Raw genomic sequence first — 12,593 nt, 5'->3', positions numbered from 1 at the left:
AGTGCTGCTATAACAGAAGTACCACAAGTGGTTGGCTTTAAGGAACAGAAATTTATTTTCTCACAGTTTAGGAGTCTAGAGGTTCAAATTCAGGGTGCCGCCTCTAGGGGGAAGCCCTCTCCGTCTGCCCTGAAGGAAAATTCTTGTCTCAGCTTCTGTAATGTTCTCAGCATTCCTTGGAGATTTCCATGTTGCATCCATCTTTCCCATGTTCTTGCTTCCATGATTCTGTGCCTAATCTGCTCTTCTTATATATCTCAAAAGTAACTGGCTTAAGACACATCCTACACTGATAATGGCCTCATTAACATAAAAAAGAAAACCTTATTCACAAATGGGATTACATCCACAAGTATATAGTTGTTGCTGGGTGCCTTAGAGTCAGTTCCGACTCATAGTGACCCCTACGTACAACAGAACAAAACACTGCCCAATCCTGCTCCATCCTCAAAGTCGTTGCTATGTTTGAGCCCATTGTTGTAGCCACTGTGTCAATCTATCTCGTTTAGGGTCTTCCTCTTTTTCACTGACCCTCTACTTTACCAAGCATGATATCCGTCTCCAGGGACTGGTTCCTCCTGATAATATGTCCAAAGTACGTAAGACGAAGTCCTGCTATCCTTGCTCCTAAGGAGCATTCTGACTGTACTGCTTCAAAGGCAGATTTGTTCGTTCTTCTGGAAGTCCATGGTATATTCACTATTCTTTGCCAACACCATAATTCAAAGGCATCAGTTCTTCAGTCTTATTCATTGTCCAGCTTTGGACTGGTCAGGCATACCTTAGTCCTCAAAGTGACATCTTTGCTTTTAACACTTTAAGAGGCCTTTTGCAGCAGATTTGCCCAATGCAATAGTTTGATTTCTTGACTGCTGCTTCCATGGGCATTGATGGTGAATTCAAGTAAAATGAAATCCTTGACAACTTCAATCTTTTTTCCGTTTATCATGATGTTGCTTATTGGTCCAGTTGTGAGGATTTTTGTGTCATGTTGAAGTGCAATCCATACTGAAGGCTGTAGTCTTTGATCTTCATCAGTAAGTGCTTCAAGTTCTCTTCACTTTCAGGAAGCCAGGTTGTGCCGTCTGCATATCCCAGGTTGTTAACGAGTCTTCCCTTGTTCCACATCCTCTTCGGAATCCAGCTTGAATTTCTGGCAGATCCCTGTCAATGTACTGATGCAACTGTTTTTGAATGATCTTCAGCAAAATTTTACTTATGTGTAATATTAATGATATTGTTCAATAATTTCTGCATTCTGTTGGATCACTTTGGAATGAGCACAAATATGGATCTCTTCTAGTCAGTTGGCCAGGTAACTGTCTTCCAAATTTCTCGGCATAGAGAATGAGCACTTCCAGCACTGCATCCACGTTGAAACATCAATTGGTTTTCTGTCAATTCCTCGCGCCTTGTTTATTGGCAATGCCTTCAGTACAGCTTGGACTTCTTCCTTTAATACCGTCAGCTCTTGATCATTTGTTACCTCCCGAAATGATTGAACATCGACCAGTTCTTTTTGGTACCGTGACTGTGTGTATTCTTTTCATCTTCTTTTGATGCTTCCTGTGTCATTCCATTTTTTTGCCCATAGAATCTTTCAATAATGCAAATCAAGGCTTGAGTTTTTTCTTCAGTTCTTTCAGCTTGAGAAACGCTGAATGTGTTCTTCCCTTTTGGTTTTCTAACTCCACCTCTTTGCACATTTCATTATAATACTTTGTTTTCTCAAGCTGCCTTTTGAAATCCTCTTCAGTTCTTTTACTTCATCATTTCTTCCATTCGCTTTAGCTATTCAAGAGCAAGTTTCAGAGTCTCTTCTGACATCCATTTTGGTCTTTTTTTTTTTTTTTCTTTCCTTTTTAATGATCTTTTGCTTTCTCTATGCATGATGCCCTTGATGTCATCCCACAACTTGTCTGGTCTTTGGTCATTAGTGTTCAATGCGTCAAATCTATCCTTGAGATGATCTCTAAATTCAGGTGGGATATACTCAACGTAATACTTTGGCTCTCATGGATTTGTTTCAATTTTCTTCAGCTTCAACTCAAACTTGCAATGAGCAATTAATGTTCTGTTCCTCAGTTGGCCCCTGGCCTTATTCTGACTGATAACATTGAGCTTCTCCATCACCTCTTTCTACAGATGTAGTCAATTTGATTCCTGGGTATTCCATCTGGCAAGGTCCACATGTATAGTCACCGTTTATGGTCTTGAAAAAAGGTATTTCCTATGAATAGGTCATTGGTCTTGCAAAATTCTATCATGCGATCTCCAGGATCATTTCTATCACCAAGGCCATATCTTCCAAATTCCTTCTTCTTTGTTTCCAACTTGCGCATTCCAATCACCAGTAATTATCAATGCATCTTGATTACATATTTGATCAATTTCAGAGTGCAGAAGTTGACATAAATCTTCAATTTCTTCATTTTTGGCCTTAGTGGTTGGTGCGTACATTTGAATAATAGTCGTATTAATTGGTCTTCCTTGTAGGCGCATGGATATTATCCTATCACTGACAGCATTGTACTTAGGATACATCTCGAAACGTTCTTTTTGACAATGAATACGACACCATTCCCCTTCAATTTGTCATTCCCGGCAGAGTAGACCATAAGATTGTCTGATTCAAATGGCCAGTACCAGTCCGTTTTAACTCACTAATGCCTAGGATATCTATCTTCAAGCATTCCATTTCATTTTTGAATACTTCCAGTTTTCCTTGTTTCATACTTCATACATTACATGATCCGATTATTAATGGATGTTTGCAGCTATTTCTTTTCATTTTGAGTCATGCCACATCAGCAAAAGAAGGTCCCAAAAGTTTACTCCATCCACATCATTAAGGTCAACTTTAGTTTGAGGAGGCAGCTCTTCTCCAGTCATATTTTCAGTGTGTTCCAACCTGAGGGGCTCATCTTCTGGCACTGTATCAGACAATGTTCCACTGCTATGCATAAGGTTTTCACTGGCCTATATTTTCAGTAGACCACCAGGTCCTTCTTCCTAGTCTGTCTTAGTCTGGAAGCTCCACTGAAACCTGTCCACTATGGGTAACCCTGCTGGTATTTGAAATACCTATGGCATAACTTCCAGCACAGCTGAGTGAGGCCCAATGTCTATCTGAGAAAGGAGTCAAAGGAAGGGATGTCCTTGTAACCCTCTGTGTCCCCAGTCCCAGCCTCACTCTAGGACCTGGGGCTGGCTCCTAAGTTTCCGTCCAGTCTTCAGCCAGCTTCCATGTTAGTCGCAGCACGCGTACATCCCCGTAAAACCTTGGAGTTTACATTGCGTTTCTCCCAGCTCTAGTTCCCATGGCTGCTCTGGTCCCCTTCAGCTCACTGGTCCATTCCAGATGCTCAAGATGGGGGAGGTTCAGGTAGGCCTCTGTCTTGGGGTGGTAATGTATTTTATTCACCCGATTTTTTTTTAATTTTTCTCCCTCGGCTGGGGAGAGGAGATGGGTCTGAATCTTTTTTTCAGAACTCTGTTTTATGTCTGTCTCCATGCTACAGTTGCATTTCTGTTTTCTATGAATGAGTCTGCATTCAATTAAAGAAATAACCAGACACACACACACACACACACACACACACACACAAGTATACACAAGTAGAGTGGTTAGGATTTACAACACATATTATTAGGGGACACAATTCAATCCATGACACCTTTCAACATAAAACACTTTTAAATTTTATGCCACATTGTTATTACTATTATTAAGCTCTATATCAACACACATTCTTTCCCCACAAAATGTAATTATGCTTCATTATGAGTTTTTATAACACCTTTAGAAAAACATATCCACAAAATATTCAAATTGGAGAAAAGAGAGATCTTTACATGCTATAGAGTATGAAAATTCAAGCATTGGACCTTAACAAACGTAAAGAGAAAGAGAGAAGCAGAAAAGAGAGAAATAAACAGCAAGCAAGAAATGCAAATCTACTCTTCCTGCCAGAGCTCCAGTTCCCTTCCACCGCTCAGGGTGTGGCCATCTCTCTGCTGTGATTCCAGTATTTAAGATTTGTATTTTGCTATAACACAGCATCAAACACAAACCAACTACTTCACCTTGTCTCGATGAAGAAACAACGATCTGCTCTAACACTAGGGAACAACTGTGGGGGTGGGACTTAATAAAATATGGTGTGTTCGGGGCAGCTTGAGGCCTTCTTAAGGGATTTTCAAGGGTAATTTTGACAATATTCAATTTTCACCTTACATGCCGACCTTAGAACCTAACCCAGGTGAGACGTAACCCCCTTTACATTTGCCTGTGTTGCAATAGTACGGCATTAACTCATACCAAAAATCACAACAACACCTTAAAAAAAAAACAGTGAATGGAAGCATAGAAAAAGGATGACAGAATGAAAGAAAGACAGAAGTTTTTGTTAGAGAATCTATGGATTTTCCTCTTTGTAGGAATCTCTATACAGTTCTGTCCAATAGAGATATAATGCAAGCCATATATGTAATTTAAAATTTTCTAATAAACACATTTCTTAAAAAAAGAAAGAGTTGAAATTAATAATATATTTCGTTTAACACCATACACTATCTTTTCAACTTGTAATCAATATAAAAAATATTAATGACATATTTTACTTCTTTTTCATACTAAGTCTTTGCTATCCAGTGTGTATGTTGCACTTACAATGCATCTCAATTTGGACTAGTCACACTTTAAGTGCTCAAGAGCCACATATAGCTAGTGACTTTCTTATTGGGCAGCTTAGGTCTAGAACATAGTTTCCAATAACAGAGAAATGTGTCATTACTCTGGAAAGTTTGGTCTAATGGGTTAACATTTGAGGGAAAGATGTGCATGTATATCTAGCTCTGTATCAAAACCTGCCAGAGCTGAGGAAGGCTTCCATGCATTCTAGATGAAAAAGTGGGCAACAGTTTGCATGTTGGCAAGAAGTAGAAGCCCAAACCAAACCCTATAATGCACCCTTAACAGAGAGAAGCAACATCTCATGGGGCGGAACATGAATCAATAGTTTCCAAGTCCCAAACAAGCGGTGAATCATTAGGGTTTCAAAAGGATAATTCATAGTGCATTCCAATCAAGTCTGTAAATTATAGACAAGAAGTCTATTCTTCAAGTCTCACCGCCTTCCACCCCAGAGGAGAAAACAGCAATAGCTAATAGAGAAGGCGTGAAAAAAAAGCGCTGAACTATTGAACGGTTGATTTGATTTAAAACAACAAATTCTACTTTTTACAGCAACATAAAAGAATGGAAATAAGAGCTCAATTTTTACTGCTTTGAAACAAAGTTGAAATATGGAGCTGAAAACAGCTTTGAGGAAAATGAGACAGATTTTAAAATCATGAACTCCATTCTACTAGTTTGGTGTCGACATAACACCAAATGAAATAAAGAACTAATTTATTCAGATATCTTTAAGCAGACCACGTGCGTGTGCGTGCATACACACACACATACACAATTTTGTATCTGATGCAGAAACCTTGAGCTAAGAATTCAACATAAACTATTCCATAATTATTGAACCCTGCAGCGCCTTGGAAGCAGAAAACTATGAAAGTGCTCTGTTAGAAACACCTTCAACATCCAGCCCATACAGAACTCCATGGGAAACATCTCTGCGTCAGATAAGTTCAAAGTAAAAATTTATAAATCTAATAAGGAAATAAGTCATTAAGAGGGAGATTTAGCAGCAACAACAAACAGAACAACTTGTACTTCCAAAACTCAAGATAATATTATAGAACAATCTAAAAAAGATTTTTTAAATAAGTTTCTTTAAAGTGTTTAAAGAAATGGTTACCTTGAGGCAAAAACAGCACTGTATGAAAAAGTACCAATGTGATAAAAGAACCATTTAGAAATTTTAGAAACAAAAAACAATCACTGGGAAAAAAGTTTAATGACACATTGCGCAGAAGATTAGACATATCTGAAAAGAAATTAGTAAATTGGAAGCTAAATATGAAGAAATCATGCAAACTGCAGCAGAAAAAGAGATTTAAAAATATGAAAAAAAAAATCAGAGACTTGGAGGATAAAATGAGATGATCCCACATACATCCTACAGGAGCTACAAAAGGAAAGAATAAAGAAAATGGAGGACAGGCAATATTTGAAGGGATAACAGGTAAAATTTTAAAGATTTGATTTTTCAGATTGAAGAAGTCCACCAGCCAAGCAGAAATAATAAAAGCAAATCCTTACCTAGACACACTGGAGTGAAACTTAGAATATTGATGCCAAAGAGAAAAAATTTTTGAACTATCAGAGAGATAATAAAGCTTACCTACAAAGAAAAAAACAACAAAACCCATTGCCGTCAAGTCAATTCTGACTCATAGCAACTCTATGGGACAAAGTGAAACTGCCCCGTAGGGTTTCCATGGAGCAGCTGACGGATTTGAATTGCTGACCTTTTGGTTAGCAGCCAAGCTCTTAACCAATGTGTCACCAGGGTTCTGCTACAAAGAAATGACTATTAAACTGATAACAGACTTCTCACTTCCAAAGTGCTGAGGGACAATAACCTAGACTCTCACTCAAGATATTTCCAGACATACAAAGACTGAGAGTTTACTTCTTATAGACTCTTCCTGAAAGATTTACTAAAGGATATACTCAGGAAGAAAGAAATTGAACTCTGAAGGACAGAGTGGGATGTCAAAAGCAATTGTGAGCAAAGGTACTAGGAAATATGTTGGTAAATCTGCAAATAGCTTAATTAAAGCAAGAATGTTGTTGTTAGTTGCTGTGGAGTTGATTCCAACTCATGTCAACCCCACGTGTGGAGAGTAGAACTGCTCTATAGGGTTTTCAAGGCTGTGACCTTTTGGTAGCAGGCCTGTCTCCTGAGGTGCCTCTGACTGGATTTGAACTGCGTACCTTTCAGCGAGTAGTAGAGTGCTTAATCATTTGTGCCACGGAGGGTGTCCTAAAGCAAGAATAAGCAGCTGATAATCTACTAGGAAATAAAATTCACAGATTTTTTTTTTTTTACATTTTTTTTTTATTGTACTTCAGGTGAAGGCTTACAGAACAAATAGTTTCTCATGAAACAGTAGTACACATACTGTTTTATGACATTGGTTAACAACCCCACAGCATGTCAACCCTCTCCCTTCTCGACCTTTTTGTTTTGGTGAAAATATAGATAGCCCAAGATACACCATTTCAAAAATTTCTACATGCACAGTTCAGTGACATCGACTATGCTCTTCCAATTGTGCTGCTATTCTCACTTAAGATGAAGGCTTACAGAACAAAATAGTTTCTCATTTAACAGTTACTACACATGTTGCCCTATGACCGTGGTTAACAATCTCACAACACATCAACAATATCCTTACTCAACCTTATGTTCCTGATCACCAGCTTCCTTGTCCCCTTCTGCCTTCTGGCCCTTGTCACTGGACTCCTGTACCTCGTTAGTCTCATTTGGTTTTATGGGGCTGTTCACTCCCAGGCTGAACAGTGAACCTCAGAAGTGACTTCACCACTGAACTAAAAGGGTGTCTGGGGGCCATACTCTCGGAGTTTCTCCAGTCTCCTTTAGGCCAGTAAATTTGGTCTTTTTTTTGTGAGTTAGAATTTTGTTCTACAACCTTCTCCAGCTCTGTCCAGAACCCTCTGTTGTGATCCTGGTCAGAGCAGTCAGTGATGGTAGCCAGGCACCATCTAGTTGTACTGGACTCAGTCCGGTGGAGGCCTTGGTAGCTGCGGTCCATTAGTCCTTTGGACTAATCTTTTCCTTGAATGCCGTTCTCTTCATTCTCCCTTGCCCCCAAAGGGATGAGACCAGTGGAGTATCTTAGATGGCTGCTCACAGGCTTTTAAGACCCCAGATGCTATTCACCAAGGTAGAATATAGAACACTGTCTTTATAAACTGTGTTATGCTGACTGAGCTAGATGTTCCCCAAGACCATGGTCCCAACAGCCCTCCACCCAGCAATTCAGTCCCTCAGGGAGTTTGGATGTGTCTATGGAGCTTCATGACCTTTGCTTGTACAAGTTGTGCTGATTTCCCCTGTATTGTGCACATATGTTTTTTGACAAACAAAATGCACGTATCTATTCTGGCAAATATTCTGACAGATGCATGCCAATTGTATTTTGCTATAACACAGCACCAAACACAAACCCCGCAGTGTAAAAAGGTACAAATACCTAAACAAATTTAAAATACAATTTTCATTAGTTCATTTTAATAAAATTATTTTCTACCAAATTGCTTTTTAACATGTTGTCTTTAGCCAAATCACTAGGTATCCCCAGTCTCCACCTTTATCTCCAAGGACTTCTAGTTATAAAGAACAAAGGAATCAGCAATCTCACCACAAAAGCCTAAATTTTAAACATTGTTCTGGATGCTGTACAAAGCAAAGTATCTAGACACAACCCCAACATTTTAGGAGAGGAGAGAATTCCTTCCCACTCCCGGGCCAGATTTGGCCCTTCTACTTAATTCCATTTATCCCACAGAGCAAGTGACAGACCAGATAGCATCACTAAATTCTCAAGGACACCATCTGGCTTTAGAAGACTTTATTAGTGATATGGAGTCCTCAAGGTAGGAATGATTTTCTGGGATCATTTTCTCCTATCGAATGTGGCATTCTCTATTTTCCAAGAATAACTAACAGTAGGGACTTTTCTTCACCAAAATTCTGGAAGACATGCTTTCAAAAACAACTGTGCCCCCAAACTCAATGTAGGGATAAAAATATTTTAACTGATGATTTTAGCTATGTTTACCTTTGAGTTACTAACATCAAGGGCTAGATTTTTTAAAAGAGAAATAACTTTGTGCAAATATTATAGGCTCCTGTGTTATCGGTCTCTGTGTGCAATACTTTAAGAATTGTGTTTGGATTTTTAAAAATACATACCAAGTTCTGTGCCTTTCTATCTTTGTATACCTCCATGTTTCTGTCTTAAAACAAATAAACCAGGACTTTCTTCCTTGGTTCCTCTGCCTGGCCTTTCCCTTTTTCGTGTGTTCTCTTTTCTCTCTCCTTTTCCTTCTTTATATCTTCTCTCTGTTTCTTTCTCTTAGAAAACAATTCTGATTCACGGCGACCCCACGTGTGTCACAATACCACTGTGCCCAATGGCTGATTTTTTTTTTTTTTTTTAGTTTCTCATTCAACAATTTATACACAAATTATTTTGTGACAATGGTTGCATTGTGGCTGATTTTTCTGGAAGTAGATTGCCAGGACTTTCTTCAAAGTCACCTTGGATGGATTCAAACCTCCAACCTCTTGTTTGGCAGCCAAACACATTAACAATTTACACTACCAGGGACTCATTTCTTTCTCTTAACTTGCCAATATTGAAAAATATTTTTAAATCATTTGTTTGGACAGTGAGATTGAGGGAAGACCACAGACTTCGGATCAGATAGACTGGTCTTCAAGTCCTGGTTCCTAACAAGCATTGTGGATCTTGAGCAAATTAGTATCCCCTCTAAGCTTCAGTTTTCTCTTCTGCGAAACAGGGAATGGATGCCTACGCCAGAGTTGTCAGAATCACCTGAGATAAAGTGTGTTAAACAAAAAACATAGAGTAAGTATCCCATAAATTCTGGCTCACTTGGACAGAGCGTTATGGTCTTTGCTCTTAATTTTGAAAGCAAACGAATGAAGTGTTTTCTATTTCTCTCAAAATATTGTTCCATACTTAGCAGATCTGACGTTATTTTTTTTTCCCTAGTGGGTTGTTTGATGGAAAACCATTTCCCACCTATCAGTGTTTTCCAAATTTTGTTCCGCAGAACACTAGTATCTTTCTAGATGTTGATAGGTGTTCTGTGAACAAAAGGATTGGGACCAAATAAGTTTGGAAATGCTACAAACAATATCTTCTGGTAGATTCACAGTGCACATTAGCCTATCCAAGTCCCTGACAACTCCTCCAGGAATTTCTCTGAGCAACTTCGTTTAACTCATTGTTTTCCATCGTTTGTCGACCATGGTACTCATTTTTCATGGAACACCTACTAACATCCTGCAGAACATCCCAAGAAACCCCCTCTGAGAAATGCTAATCTGGAGACATGGATAAATTCTATACATTTCAAGCAATTTTCCGTAACCGTAACTTCTTTTAACAACTATTTTGATAAGAGCTAAATAGCGACCAATTAAAAGTATAAACTTTGGCAAGAGCGTGGATAATTTTAATTTGGTGTTCTGAGTTGTCTTGGTTTTGATGATTTTAGTCCTTATTTTAAAATGCAGCGATAGTCAAATGACAATAGCCAAGAGCACCCACTGAGTACCCAGCACATAGACAAATCACACAGGCTCTTTTCTTCAAACCTCAGTTCCCTGGTTTCTAATGTTGGAGATCAGAGGCGTTCATAGGGTTTTGCTGTGAGGACTGAATGAAATTACCCATATGCAAATGTAGTACCAGAGTAGTGGACCGGATAAGTAATGATGCCCTTGGGCTGCTGTTGATTGTGGGGGTAGAAGAGAAGGACGTTCAGTGGTACTAAACAGAAGTAATCATGGCTGCTGGCCTGGGGGGAGGCGGGAGTGCTATTTGAGCTCAGACCCAAGTGGGTCTGATTTTTCTTTCCGGAGGAGTCTTAAGAGTACACAAAACTGAAATTAGATGACTCGGGCCTGGAGATATGGACAAGTTAGAGGAAGAAAAGAAAACTCAGCACTACCTAGCTCATAGGGTTGTTATGAGGGCATAGTAAATATATAATAAATGCAAGCTATTATCATTATTAGGGAGAAGTCAACACTGTTTTGTTTAAGAAAGATACATCTAAGTATATATGATGAAAAGGCATAAAGGACTACCGGTAGAACTAAAAGCAGGCAAATATTTCCAAAATTACCAGAAGGAAAAAAATCCAAAGAGAACACAGAATTTGCTGGAAGATAGAAAACAAAGAGATCCCAAGGAAGCACAAAAACAGAAAAGAAAATAAGATGACCAAACTAAGATTACACTTGATAATTAAATAATAAACGCGAATAAGAGATACTAATTTATTGGAAAAAAATTGTTTGAAAATCTAAATTAGTCTACAGAGCCACATCTGAAGCCATAAACTGATAAAACTCAATGCGAACGTTAGGGAGCAAATACGTCCTGAAATCCAGTGTTGGTATAACATTCCTGCAAGGTGATTAGGCTAATTGTATTAAAATGTAAAATGTATATCCCGTTTTATCCAGCTAGTCCGCTTGTAGAAATTACCCTAAGGAGAAAGTTGCACAGATGCAAAAAGCTAAATAGAGGATATTTACCATTGCACAGTTTGGACATATGCAAACAACCTACATTCTCAACAATAGACGACTGGTTGCGTAAATCATGGTTCATAAATATCATGGAATGGTTGCAACCATTAACAGTCATGGTGTTAGTTTATAGTTATATGACCCGTTGCCTTCAAGTTGATTCCAACTCATAGCGACCCTGTAGAACAGAGTTGAACTGCCCCACAGGGTTGCCAAGGAGCAGCTGGTGAATTCAAACTGCCAACCTTTGGTTAGCAGCCAAGCTCTTAACCACTGTGGCACCAGGGCTCCTACAGTTATATAGTCTATAGTTATTGACTGGGAATAACTATATGATACAGTTAGAACTACATAACTATTCACAGCATATTCTGAATGAAAATAGCAATTACAGAACACCATGTAAATTATAATCCCATGTATGTGAAACCTCTATGTGTATAATGTAGAGAGATGTCTGAAGGATGTCACCAAAATTGTTATGGCTGTTGCTCTGGGTGGTGGGATATGGGAGTGATTTTTATTTCCTTCTTTGTACCTTATCTTGAGTAAAAACATTACTCATAAGAAACCTGTTTTTTTATATGTGTCTAAAAACCCATAATCCTTTAAAGCTGCTGGGTCAGCCTCACGTGATCCTGGATGCCTATGTGTTTCATTTCTATCATTCTCCCAAAGATAAGCTTTAGGAATGGGAAAACAACTGGTGGCTATCAGGAAAGCCAAGCTCAGACGGGCTTCCTGCTTACAGAGACCAGCAGGGGACTAGTTCATGTAGACCCAGCCAGCAGGTCATCTCTAGGGAAGGTTTAAAGCAACTCTTCAAATTGGGGAAACCCTGGTGGCATAGCAGTTAAGAGTTCAGCTGCTAACCAAAAGGTCAGCAGTTCGAATCCACCAGGCACTCCTTGGAAACCCTATGGGGCAGCTCTACTCTGTCCTACAGGGTCACTAGGAGTCAGAATTGACTTGGCAGCAATGGATTTTTTGGGTTTCTTCAAACTGGAGATAAAGAGTTGCTGAATGCAGGCCCTTCTATAGTGTTGTTTTTTAGTTTGTTTGATTTTTTGGCTTCTATGATGGCTATAATAGAGCAAGTATGGGATTTTCCCCTAATTAGAAGGCTGCAGTACTAATTTCTGGAATTTTCTGAAGCTGCTGTGTGCATTAGGCAGCTGCACGGACGGCTGTCTGACAGCCGAGAGTTCTCTGCAGCAGTGGCTTTGTTTGCAGCTCTGTGACAGGGTGACAGCCTAGGAGGAGCCTCCTGATACTCTTATTTACTGTTTGACTGTTTTATAAAAAAAGAGCATC

Source organism: Trichechus manatus, unplaced genomic scaffold (genome assembly GCF_000243295.1).
Source record: "Trichechus manatus latirostris isolate Lorelei unplaced genomic scaffold, TriManLat1.0 scaffold00030, whole genome shotgun sequence".
Classification (NCBI taxonomy): domain Eukaryota; kingdom Metazoa; phylum Chordata; class Mammalia; order Sirenia; family Trichechidae; genus Trichechus; species Trichechus manatus.
Note: the sequence above shows the minus strand (reverse complement) of the source record.